Source organism: Filicampus tigris, chromosome 7 (assembly GCF_054856515.1).
Source record: "Filicampus tigris isolate MCC_2025a chromosome 7, RoL_Ftig_1.0, whole genome shotgun sequence".
Lineage (NCBI taxonomy): Eukaryota > Metazoa > Chordata > Actinopteri > Syngnathiformes > Syngnathidae > Filicampus > Filicampus tigris.
Window position 1 is genome coordinate 26,191,571 of NC_141223.1, and position 13,184 is coordinate 26,204,754.

Here is a 13,184-nt window from a genome sequence, read left to right on the forward strand (position 1 = left end):
ATCCATTCTACCATTATCTATACCGCTCATCCTTACAAGGTTCGCGGGCGCGCTGAACCTATCCCAACTGTCTTCGGGCAGTAAGTGGGGTTCACCCTGAACTGGTTGCAAGCCAATCGCAGGGCAGAGAGAGACAAACAACCGCACTCACAATCACACCCAGGGGCAATTTAGGGCGTCACGTAGCCGGGGTTTTTGAAAACGCCGGATATAAGCCTGCGGTTAGCCCTATCATCCACACATCCCCAGAGTTTTTTCAGTGAAAACGCAAAACTCCGGCCGCAGTGGAGATTTTTGGATATCTCCGGATTAGCGTTTTACTGTAGACGGTTACACACGGAGATTTACGTTGTCACCGTGCGACAACAATGCTTTGACATCATTGCGCGACTTGTGTTTTCATGCGAGTTAACATTGATTCTGGCGGCGCTGCGTTGGTTATAGCCATTCTCGATTTTTGCTTACTTATTTGTCCGCAACCAACCACTGCTTCTCGTTGAAAGGTTTAAAAGCAATTCTGACCTCTTGTCGGTTGTCCCGAATGAATTTGTCGCTGTGTTTTTAGTTTCATAGAAGTGACGTCAAAGGATGGAAGTTCCTTCTGAATGGACAGTATTTGGCTAACTACTGCCACCCAGAGGCTTGGCATGCGTTTGAAAACGCACTTCCGCGGTTTCGTGTGGATGTGTTTTTTTAATGTGTATTCCAACTCACGTGGGGGGGGGGGTATACGGTTGTTAAAAAACCCGTGTGTACGGGGGAACTACGTGTAGACAAGCCCTTAGAGTGATCAATTAACCTACCATGTATGTTTTTGGAATGTGGGAGGAAACCGGAGTACCTGGAGAAAACCCGCGCATGCTCGGGGAGAACATGCAAACTCCACACAGGAAGGCCGGGGCCGGAATTGAACCCACGACCTCTGAAATGTGAGGCGGACGTGCTAAGCAGTCGACCACCGTGCCGCCCAGAGAGCATGTTTTAATGATATTAGACGTAATATCGTACACATACTGCAAAAGTAAAGAAATTCTTGCTTGACCCACTTTCACCACCTGGATTCCAGCGGTGGGCATTTTACTAAAGTTTGCAAGTCCCTCATTCGTCACCCATCAGCAGCCTGGGTACCCGTCTGTCAGCCGTCAATCCGTCTATTTTTCAAGCCGAACCAAACTGTAATCATCTGTCGGTCAGTCTGTCATGTTATTTCAACCGCGCTTCCGTCAGTAAACAAAGGTCCTCCAGGCCGTCTAGCGTCAATCCGGGAAAAAAGGTCCAACAGATGAAAAATCCATTATCCGAACCAATTTGATTAAAAGGGTAAATTTTTGCTTACCTTAACCAGAATCCAGTGTCACATTGTTGCCAAAGGCACAGTCCTGGTGGATTAAAATGCTTCAGAGTCCTTGCAAATTAAAATAAAGCATAAATTACAATAAATAGTTTTTTCTTCTTATAATTTGTCACTTCATCTTCTGCTTCTGTCTTTTAGCGGTTGGAAAACAACTTTTGGCGCATTACTGCCACCTTGTGAAATGGAGAAATGAACACAATCACTTTGGGATGCCTTTGCCCTTCAAAGCGCGACCATGAAGATTGCATTGGTCCGACTGAAGCACCTGAAAAATAAGTTTGACAGGAATCCCAAATTTAAGCATGATTATGTGGCTTTCATGGAAGGTGTTTTCAAGAATGGTGAGGTGGAGGAGGCAGATAGCAAGCCAGAACTAGGAAATGTGTGGTATATCCCACATCAGGAGGTCTATCACCCCAAGAAGCCGGAAAAGATCATAGTAGTATTCGATTGCTCCGCTAAATATCAAGGCACTGCATAAAACGATCATCTTCTCACCGGACCTGATCTTCACATGTACGGTGCACTGCTTTTGTCTTGGAGTCTTACTTCCAGAGTCAGAACTTGCACCTTTTCTCATTTGATTGACCCAGCTGCAGCCTCAGGTGGATCAAGACAATATTCAGGTCCCTGAATATCTCCCGAAATGGCTTCAGAGGCCTCTGACTTTTTCGATGTTTGGTGTGATGAACAGGAGAAAGGTTGGTGAAATTTCCTGGACATTTGCAGCTGAATATCTTGTTGGCACTGGAGTCATCCTTATGATGTTTGGTGCATTTGTTCTTTCTTGGCTGCTGTCTGAAATTGATGAGGACCATGCAATCTTGCTGTTCTTTGACAAAAATGTCCGTCAGCATGAGGGGTTTCCTCTTCTTCATCTGAAGATGAATCGTTTTCCGACTTCCGGCGCCGCGCGAGTGGCAGCCCGCTACAGTAGCTCCGGCTCATCGGTGAGCCTTTTCGTGTGTTTTTGTTCTTTAATATTACTCTACCTCATACCTTTTTCGTATAATTGATAGTCGTAACTTGCGTAGCAATGGACACCCAAACTGCGGTATTCTTGCTGCTGCTGATGGCTATTTTTTGCGCGATCGTGTCCGGCGACTTGGCTCGGAGCCGAGCCCCCATTGTTTACAGCCGGAATCAGCTGTTAGCACTCCGTGCTAACCATGCGCCGGCTCCCGGGGCGAGACCCGATATCCCCCGTGAGCTGAGGAGGAAGAGACGGGGATCTCGTGCGGGGGTTAAACGCAGGGAAAGGAGGAGACGATACCATCCCGTCCTCCCGTCTGTTATCATGGGGAATGTTAGATCGCTCCCCAACAAGATGGACGAGCTAGCGGCGCTTACCCGGCACGAGAGGGACTTCCGGGAGGCTAGCCTGATGCTATTCACGGAGTCGTGGCTAACAACGCTAACACCGAACGCGGTCGTAGAATTGGATGGCTTCCAAATCATACGCGCGGACAGGACGCTGGAGAGTGGAAAGAGGAAAGGAGGAGGGCTGGCTGTGTTTGTGAACGATAGATGGTGTAATCCTGGGCACATCACGATTAAGGAGCAGCTTTGCAGCAGGGATATTGAGCTGCTAGCTGTTGGCATGAGGCCATTCTACATCCCGCGAGAGTTTAGTCACGTGATCGCGGTGACCGTCTACGTCCCACCAGCTGCCAGCAGCGACACAGCCTGTGATGTCTTGACTGCAGCAGTGAGCAGGCTACAAACACAGCACCCAAATGCCCTGGTACTCATCTCTGGTGACTTCAATCATGCCTCCCCTTCCTCCTCTCTGCCTTCATTCACACAGTATGTCACCTGCCACACCAGAGACAATAAAACACTGGACCTTTTCTATGCCAACACCACCTGCAGAAGTTCTCTGACGACTCTGCGATTGTCGGCCTCATCACAGGCGGAGATGATCGGGAGTACAGAGAACTTACTCAGGGTTTTGTGGACTGGTGCCAGCAGAACCGCCTCCTGATCAATGCGGGGAAATCCAAAGAAATGGTGGTGGATTTCGGTAGGCGCCAGCACTCTTCACCTGCACCAGTGAACATCCGGGGAACAGATGTTGAGAGAGTCTCAACTTACAAGTACCTGGGTGTTCATCTGAACAATAAACTGGACTGGTGCGACAACACAGACGCCCAAAAAGCAAAACCACTGTTTTCGTCCACGATACTTAATTACGATATTAATTGCCTAAACAACACTTTTCACGTGCGTTCCCTGCAGTAACACTGCACAGGTATAGTCTGACCTCGAGAGATTCAAGACATGTAATACCATGGATTACGCTACACGACACTATTTCACTCACAGACGACTGACCGAAACACGCCCTGCCTGTCTTGTGTGTGTAATCCGGGAAAAGGTACTCTTTTTTGGCATGAAACCATACTGCTGCTCACAAATGCTCACTTCTGCCCTAAGTCTAGTTTCCACTACACTCTTTCCCATAACTTCATTGCATGGCTCATCAGCTTTATTCCTCTGTAGTTGCCATAACTCTGTATGTCTCCCTTGTTCTTAAAAATGGGAACCAGCACACTTCTCCATTCCTCAGGCATCTTCTCACTATCTAATATCCTGTTGAACAACCCAGTCAGAAACTCTACTTCCACCTCTCCTAGACACTTCCAAACCTCTACAGGTATATCATCAGGACCGACTCCCTTTCCACTCTTCATCTTCTTCAGTGCCCTCCTCACTTCATCCTGACTAATCTTTGCTAGTTCCTAGTCCACAGCAGTCACCTCTTCTTGTCTTTGTTCTCTCTCATTTTCCACATTTATCAGCTCTTCAAAGTACTCTTTCCATCTTCCCATCACACTACTGGCACCTGTCGATAGACTTCCGTCCCTATCCTTAATCACCCTAACCTGCTGCACGTCCTTCCCATCGCTGTCTCGCCAACCGGTATAGATCAGTCTCCCCCTCCTTACTGTCTAACCTAGCATACAAGTCATCATAAGCTCCTTGTTTGGCCTTTGGTACCCCTACCTTCACCTTACGCTGCATCTCCCTGTACTCCTGTCGACTCTCCTCAGTCCTCTCAGTGTCCCACTTCTTCCTTGCTAACCTCTTTCTCTGTATACACTCCTGTACCTCCTCATTCCACCACCAAATCTCCTTATCGACTTTCCTTCCAGATGACACACCAAGTACTCTCCTACCTGTCTCCCTGACCACATTAGCTATAGTTTTCCATTCATCTGGAAGCACCTCCTGACCACCCAGAGCCTGTTATAACTCCTTCCTAAAAGTCATGTAACACTCTTCCTTTTTCAGCTTCCACCATTTCATCTTCTCCTCTGCCTTTGCCCTCTTCACATTCCTCACCACCAGAGTCATCCTACACACCACCATCCTATTCTGTTTGGCTACACTCTCGCCTACCACTACTTTTGCAGTCACTGGTCTCCTTCAGGTTACCGTCCACACAAGATGTAGTCTACCTGTGTGCTCCTACCACCACTCTTATAGGTCACCCTATGTTCCTGCCTTTTCTGGTAGAAAGTATTCATTATAGCCATTTCCATCCTTTTCCAAAGTCAACTACCATCTGTCCTTCTGTCTTCCTCTCGTGGATACCAAACCTGCCCATCACCTGCTCATCCCCTCTGTTCCCTGCACCAACATGTCCATTGAAGTCCGCATGACAACTCTCTCACTTCTAGGTATGCTCTGCATCACTTCATCAAAGTCCAGCCAGAATTTCTCCTTCTCCTCCAGCTCACATCCTACCTGTGGAGCATATCCACTAACAACATTGAACATCACACCTTCGATTTGTAGCTTCAGACTTATCACTCTATCTGACACTCTTTTTACCTCCAGGACATTCCTAACCTACTCCTCCTTCGAGATAACTCCTACTCCATTTCTCTTCCCATCTACACCATGAAAGAACAACTTGAACCCTGAGACTAATTAATACTTTTCCTGTTTCAGTAAGGGCTCTTCATTGAAGTGCACTATGGATTGACGTAAAAAAAAAAAAAAAATCCATAAATACTGCTTACATTGCCAGAGGAGGTGTGCGTGTGCACATTGAACGTGCACATGCGTGCGCATGCTTGGGCACTACACGGCAACGCGCGTTTCCCACGATTTCTTTTTGCATGCTTTCGTTGCACGCCTTGAGTGATGCATGCATGCATGCATACAATGCAAGCGCGCGTGCACGCCTGCACGTTCACACGAGCATTGCAGTCATCCCCAAGATGTCCCCAATTGCGGAGCTTTGGACTAAGTGGAACGGCCGGCTGGAAAAAATGTTCAACCTTGGCAGGGATGTTTGCATGGATGAGCAAGCAGCTCATCTCATTTCGGGACCGCTGCTCATTCAAGCAGTACATACCCTCCAAACCGGCGAAATACGGGTTGAGGATTTGGGCACTGTGTGACGTCGCCACCTCATATGCATGGAAGCTGGAGGTCTACACGGGGAAGGCTCCAGGGGTACAGCGGGAGACCAACGTGGGCACGCGCGTGGTATTACAGCTGTGCGCCGTGACTGGACAATTTTTTTTGTTCCATCCGCCTGGCTCAGGAATTGCAGGAAAAAGAGGAAGCAATGTGGCTTTTGCAAAAAGCCAATAAGAGTCTCAAACTTTTGTGCAAAATGTGGCATGGCTGTCTGCCGCCAGCACATGAGAGCATGTTAAGAAAAAAAAAAAAGTTCATTGTTCTTGTTCCTGTTTTCATATTTGTTCTTGTTGTTGTACTAGTTTGTTCAGTAGTTGTTGGTTGTTTAATTCATATAAACTCTGTTAATTCAAATATTTTCATAGTTGGGTTGTTACTTTGACCTTTTCAAGGTTCTAATTACCTTGTATAACATTTTCCACTCTGATATACACACGATATACAATATAGGACATATGTCAAGTTACGGTCATAACACTATGGTACGTTTGTTGTCCATTAATGGCCATTAAAAAATTGACAAAAAAACTATATATGTGTTGATAGCTAAGGCCCCCCTGAACATTTTGAGTGGTTGTAAGTAAAAAAAAATCAGAAATGACTTGGTTCTAACATCTCATAAGCAGTCATTTTGGGACAAATGGCCTCTAATGGGGCATTTTATGTAAAACTGCCATTGTCAAAAATAGGGACATTAAAAAAAAATCTTTTGTTATGACTTATTGACTTGATTAAAGCTCTAATTAGGCCATATGAAATATTCCAATTTGATTTTTTGGGGGGGGATATAGACAGAATAGTTAGTTTTGCTATTAGCATACCACAGCTGTTATTGTCCATAGAGGGCATCAATAAAATAAAAAAAAATAAAAAACTATATATGTATGCCTAGCTCTGATCCCTCTGAACATTTTGAGTGATTGGAAGTTAAAAAAACACTCAGAAATGACAAAGTTATAACACCTTAAAAGCAGAGCCATTTTTGGGACAAAATAACTAACAAAAGGTATTTTATGTACAACTACCATTGTCGAAAATAGGGACATTAAAAAAAAGATATTTTGTTATGACTTATTGACTTATTCAAAGCTCTAATTAGGCCATATGAAATATTCCAATTTGATTTTTTTTCTTGGATATATACAGCATAGTTAGTTTTGCTATTAGCATACCACAGCTGTTATTGTCCATAGAGGGCATCAATAAAATAAAAAACTATATATGTATGCCTAGCTCTGATCCCTCTGGACATTTTGAGTGATTGGAAGTGAAAAAACATTCAGAAATGACAAAGTTATAACACCTCAAAAGCAGAGCCATTTTTGGACAAAATAACTAACAAAGGGTATTTTATGTACAACTGCCATTGTCAAAAATAGGGGCATTCAAAAAAAATATTTTGTTATGATTTATTGACTTATTCAAAGCTCTAATTAGGCCATATGAAATATTTGATTGTTTTTGGGGGGATATATTCAGTATAGTTAGTTTTGCTATTAGCATACCAGAGCTGTTATTGTCCATAGAGGGCATAAAAAAATGTAAACAAAATTTTTTATAGGTACGCGTAGCTCTGATCCCCCTGAACATTTTCAGTGGTTGGAAGTGAAAAAACAATTAGAAATGACAAAGTTATAACACCTCAAAAGCAGAGACATTTTTCGGACAAATTATTGTGTTGCAGTTCATTTTTACGCCCAAGAGTTTTAATACAACCTTCTATCTTATAGATTAGTAAATATATTATATATATGAATTAATTGCAAATGTCAGTACTTTATCTTGAGGATTGATACTTAAAATTGAGGACTCTGGATCGGAATATCGATATTTTGGTATCGATACGTCCATCCAAGGTTGAAGGCAGTCAGGTCGGCCGTCCCTGCCAATGAGGTGTCCCTTATTTATTTTTCAGGGAGTTGGCAACCCTACGTGGAGCCCAATTACGGAATGCAAATTTGCATTTATAAAAGGTTTCTATGTCTTTACCTAGATATCAAATTAAACTTAGGGAAGTGTTGGAATGTTTTGTAGGTCTGGAGTCCATAAGCCCAATTAGCAATTTACAAAACAACTACTTACTCAATGTGTGTTCGTTTTATCCTTCACGAAGGTATCCAATATAAATAAAGACTCACACAAATCGATTGAATTTTCTTGTCAGTTTCCTTTACCATCTCTGAAGTTCAGGTATCGTACAATGATCAGATCTTTTCCATCCTCGCGAATGCTCTCATCAAAGAGGGCGAGGGCAGAAAAGGGGCGCGGTCTAACATGCAGCCCTCACATTTATACTGTCTCCAAAATCTAAACATATTTTGTGGGTTGGTCTCCTCCCTGGCTGGCCCTGCCTATGGGGCTGATCTTCACCAGTTGGTCCTGTGCTCAGCTCAGGGCACGCTGACTCTGAGACTTTGAACTGATTATGTGATGTGTAATTCCCAATTTGGTTTTTGGTTAACCGGTTGGTTAATATAAAGCCATTCATATAGATTCAGATCCTTCAGAAGCTTTGATATCAAAGAGATTTGGTGTTGAAGAAGCTTGATTGGTTTTGTTTTCAACACGTGTCCTGTTATGTGATTTTTTTTTGTTCTAATGTTTCAATTGAATTAGGTAGAAGATATACAGTATTCTTGTTGTTTTGTACACTGCATTGTATTGTTATAGTACTTTTAATTTTATTTGAAATTTAATTTCATTTCCCTGGGGGGCTTATAAGCCTGTAATAGGTTTCTACTACCTCTACTACTTCCAGGTGCTGTTTTTTTTTGCTTGTATATTTAAAATTTTCTTTAAGAATGTGTAAATAAACAAAAAAGCAAAGTAAGTACAATGCAGGTAAATAATATGGGTTCTGTTAAAAAGTTATTTTTAGTATATACCTAACTTTTGACAACCCTGCGCTATGTGTGATAATAAATTACCTTCAACTGACCTGGACCACAGCTTCTTCACCATTTGGAAGTGCATGGAGGGCACACCAATTTGGTTTAAGATTATTCATAATCTACAATATTGGAAATGAAGTTACTGTTACAATAATTGTACATAGGTTATCCCATATTTACTTTTATGGTATTCATAGCATTTATTCAACAGTATAACCTAGTTTGTGTCATGTAAGTTGAAGTTGTCTGTGAAGAAAGCAGAACATGACTCAGGCTGCAGCTACAGATAAGAAACTGTCAAGAGAGCGGCCGGAACAAACTGCAGTTGTCTGTTGAAACACTTTGTAGGTAGCAGATGTGATCGGGTCCTTCGTGCCTGCCGATGACGTCACGCTTTAAAATATATTGTAGCACCTTCCAAGAACACAGTCGTAGTTTAATTATCACGTTTTTATTTGTCCAACCGGCTACTGTGGGCCGCAGCCGACGCCAATACAGTACTACAACCGTTCAGTCAAAAAAGTGCAACGGCTCTCCTCCTCCGCTCCTCTCGCTTCCATCCCCTCCCATCCAGCGATGCATTCACTAACCTTGGAAACACAACCCAGCAAAACACAAATTCGACCACAACACAGATAACCCAATTCGTTACACTACTTTTGTAATATATTTCTTCCCATCTATGTTTGCCACCCCCTGGCTGTTGTGTTTGCTAAATATAAAATAAAATAACGAACATTACCGCTACTTTTGCCAGGATCGTCCTTCGGTTGTCTACGTGCTGACTGAAGACTTCACGTCACTGTTTCGTGGCTTTCAGAATCGGATTGTGGTGAAAGATTATTCGGAGTAAAACACGCTTTATTAAGAAATACTTCATGTTAGAAAGCTCACGTTGTTTTACTATTAGTAATTGTTGGCATTTGATAAATTCATTGCGTTTCGATGTAGTACTGAGATGCCCCACACTGTGAGCAGGCATTGAACGCATCGTGTTGATAGCGAGTGATTTTTGTTTCTTTTTCCTTCTTCAACACAGCCCGTAGTTTGTTCGTGCCAGCAAACTCAGTAGTTGCATATTGCCCGTGTTTTACCACGTTTGTTGTTGTGTGTAAATGTTAAAAGGTGAGTTTAATCATTTAAGTTCGTGTCAGGTAACTGGTGTGCATAATAGCATAGATATGTTCTCGTGAGTGATGTCACGTTGATGAACACAGCTGGAGACATCATACCAATCATATGATCCTCTCCGTTTTACTTCGGATTATGCACAGTTCATACAATTTTGCAGCCCGAGTCAACAAGAAAATCGTTTCCAGTTTGGCAGGAGAAAGGCAAACGTTACGCTGATCTTGTTTCACAAGACGGGAGCGGCTTCTTCTCAAGTCATAAGCGGAAGTGACGTATGGGCTGCCTCGCACAAGTAGCAGTAATGTACTTTATTTTATTTTTTATTTAGTAACTCCGAACATAAAAACACAACAGCTAGGGGGATGACAAACATAGAGGCAAAGAAATATATTACAGAAATATAAAGGGTGACATCATCAGCAGGCGCAAAGGACCCGATTCAATCTGGACATTTTTTAAAAATTCAATGAACATTCTATCAGTCCGGCCCTCGGCTTGTAGCAATTTTTTTTATTTGGCCCTCCGTCCATTTGACTTTGACACCCCTGCCTTAGAGCAACTGTCTATTTGACCAGGAAATAAATAAATAAAAACAGAGGCCACGACAGTGTGTTTAGAGCAGTAGGAGGTTTGTAACTAAGCACATCTCTGTCTGTTCTCCTCGCGAATGAGAAAGAGTTAAACTCTCGTCTTCCTTCCTTGTGTGATGTTTTATTAAATGCTCTAGGTCAGGGGTCGGCAACCCGCGGCTCTTTCATCCTTATGTTGCGTCTCTGCGTGGTTTGGGAAAATAAATGATAAGTGTCCGATTAAAGTGTATTCTAACGTCTTCCAAAGACACGACGTCAGACGTAGCTTAGTTATCTCCCTTTTTACTATTCCAACAACGGTGCAACAACAGTTCTGTCCTAAGTACACGGATCTCTTTTCATTTTCGCCGTCCGCTCATAGCGTTTCTCACCACTCCCATCCAGTGTGTCGCATGGTGCATTCAGGAACCTTGGAAATAACACAACTTAGCAAAAATTAAACGTCACCACCAGAGTTGGGCACTTGACCATTTTTTGCCCGTCCGGCCGCGACCCTCCACCCTTGACCTGGGTACCCTTCCGGCCGCGACCCTCGGCCATATTCATAAACATTGTCGGCCCCCGCCCCGTTCCGCCCCCCCTCCCAAAAAAAAAGCGTCGCTGCGGGAGAGACGCTAACGGCAGAGGCTTTTTAAAGGATCATTAGCTGGCTAATTTACTATTCAAACCCGCTGTGGAAACGCTTCAAACACGCTTCAAAATGCGCCACATAGTACTGTAGCGTCTCCCAATGATACGCCATCAGTCGTAGTTCAATGAACGCGTTTTTATTAATTCAACTGGCCACTGTGGGCCGTAGCCGACGCCAACACAAGTACAACCATTCAATCCACCCAGTCACACACTCTCTCTCCTTCGTCCTCGGCTCCTCCTCTCTCGCCCGCAACCCCCTCCCATCCAGCGAGCCGCGCGACGCATTCAACAGGCTCGGAAACAAAATAACTCAACAAAGATAACTCAGTTCGTGACAGTACTTTACTACTTACCAAACTGCACGTGCTTACTTCCATTGCGAGCTCCGGGGTTGTTTTTTTTTCGTATTGTATAATTATTTGGGTCCAGACCGCCAGGAATGGCAGTCAACAGGTTACTCAGTTATTTTCCACTTCCTCTCCTTCCCGGCCTTCAAAATAAAAGCATACCAGCAAATCCCTATGCACAGCAAGTTTGCTGTCGTATTTCCGGAAGCAGTGAACGCCAGAAGAAGTGCATGAACTGCACCTTGATGTGCCAACGTCAGTTGCGTTGAGTAAGCAATATACTCATGGACACAAGTTGTTTAGCATTTAATTTTATTGCGAAAACGAACTGGAAGGTGGCGGCTAAAGGGGAACGTGGATGAGTAACTTACTTATGCTTATTTGCAGCAACGAGCTGGTGCATCCTCTCCGTGTGGAAGACTGTCATCGCAACATGTGAGACACCAATGTGCGCTCAAGTGTGTTTGTATTTCCTCATTGTCACGTCACGTAACCCGCGCCTCCCACCTGCAACTGGGGCATACCATTGCAAGAGGGGGCGGGGGTCCTGGCCGGGGGACCTGGCCGGGGGACAATACCACAATCCCTATAACAGCAGTTGTCGCTCGCGCCGATGTATTTTAAACTCTCACGTACCCCTTGAAGTCCTTTCATGTACCCCCATTTGAGTGTCGATTCTATTCAGAATTTCAAACAATCACATCTTCAAATCCCACCGCATCTCTGGTAGATTGCATTTTCTGACAAAATGACAGTTTGCGGTGCTTAAATTAAAACTATAGCTAGGGGCCAATATTTTGCTTCTCATGGGAAACACCGACAATCAATAAAACATACTCCCTCCTCACTTTTGATAAGTGTTGAACCCTTGCAAACAAGCACACATTTTAATTTGCGTTGATTGTTGTTGGCATGTTCAATAGTTATTAATTGCAAGAGGCGAGGGGCTGCATTTTAATTGCATGTCTGAAGCAGAGGTGTTGTATTGGAATAATGGCGATAATATGTAAAAGACCTGTGAGAGCAATGGGGATTAATACTATATTATTACTCATCTACAGTATATGAGGTGGAAAAAAGAAAATAAATCCCATTCTAAAGCACTTTTATGTAGCTCAATGTTGACATTGCATGTTGGGTTAATTGGTGACTCTGAATTGTTCAGAGGTGTGAATGTGAGCACGAAATGGTTGACTGCTGAGCACATCTCGACTATACTATGTCGTCCGAAGCCAACTGGGACAGGCTCCAGTTACCCGCGACCATAATTAGCACAAGACTGTCTAGAAAATGGAAGCAGTAATAATTATCACGAATAATCTTAATAGATTTTCCATTGACCCTTTGAAAGTGTGTATTCTCTCAGTCTTATATTATGTGAGGTGTATCCAAATGTAACTTGATTAATTTCTCTCAGACCGAGATGTTAATTGGGATGCAGCTTATGGCCATCCAATTCAGCCAAGTCTATAATTAAATACCTTTTCAGAAAGAGGTTTATACAATCACAGCAATTTAAACAGATTGCTCATGAAAAATATATCTATATGTATTTATATATATATAAAATCAAAATGTTAATGCCATTCCAGATTGTGACATTATTGCACTTTTTTTGTTACCAAATAACATTCGTGCAAACATTTGAGTCTGCATGCACACATTCGGACAACTAATAAGAGAAAGCATGTACTGCGAGGTGTGACCAGGCTGTGGGACTCTTTCATCATCCACTGCCTGAATCTCACTGTAATATGTAAAGAGGACTCACCCCACCCACTTTACCTGCTACCCTCTGGGGGCT

At 43.4% G+C, this 13,184-nt stretch overlaps 1 pseudogene; it reads right to left on the bottom strand.

Annotated features, from left to right (window-relative positions):
- Nucleotides 1-3,801: 3,801 nt before the first annotated feature.
- On the bottom strand, nt 3,802-4,726 carry LOC147145386 (uncharacterized; annotated as a pseudogene).
- Between the last annotated feature and the right edge of the window lie 8,458 nt (nt 4,727-13,184).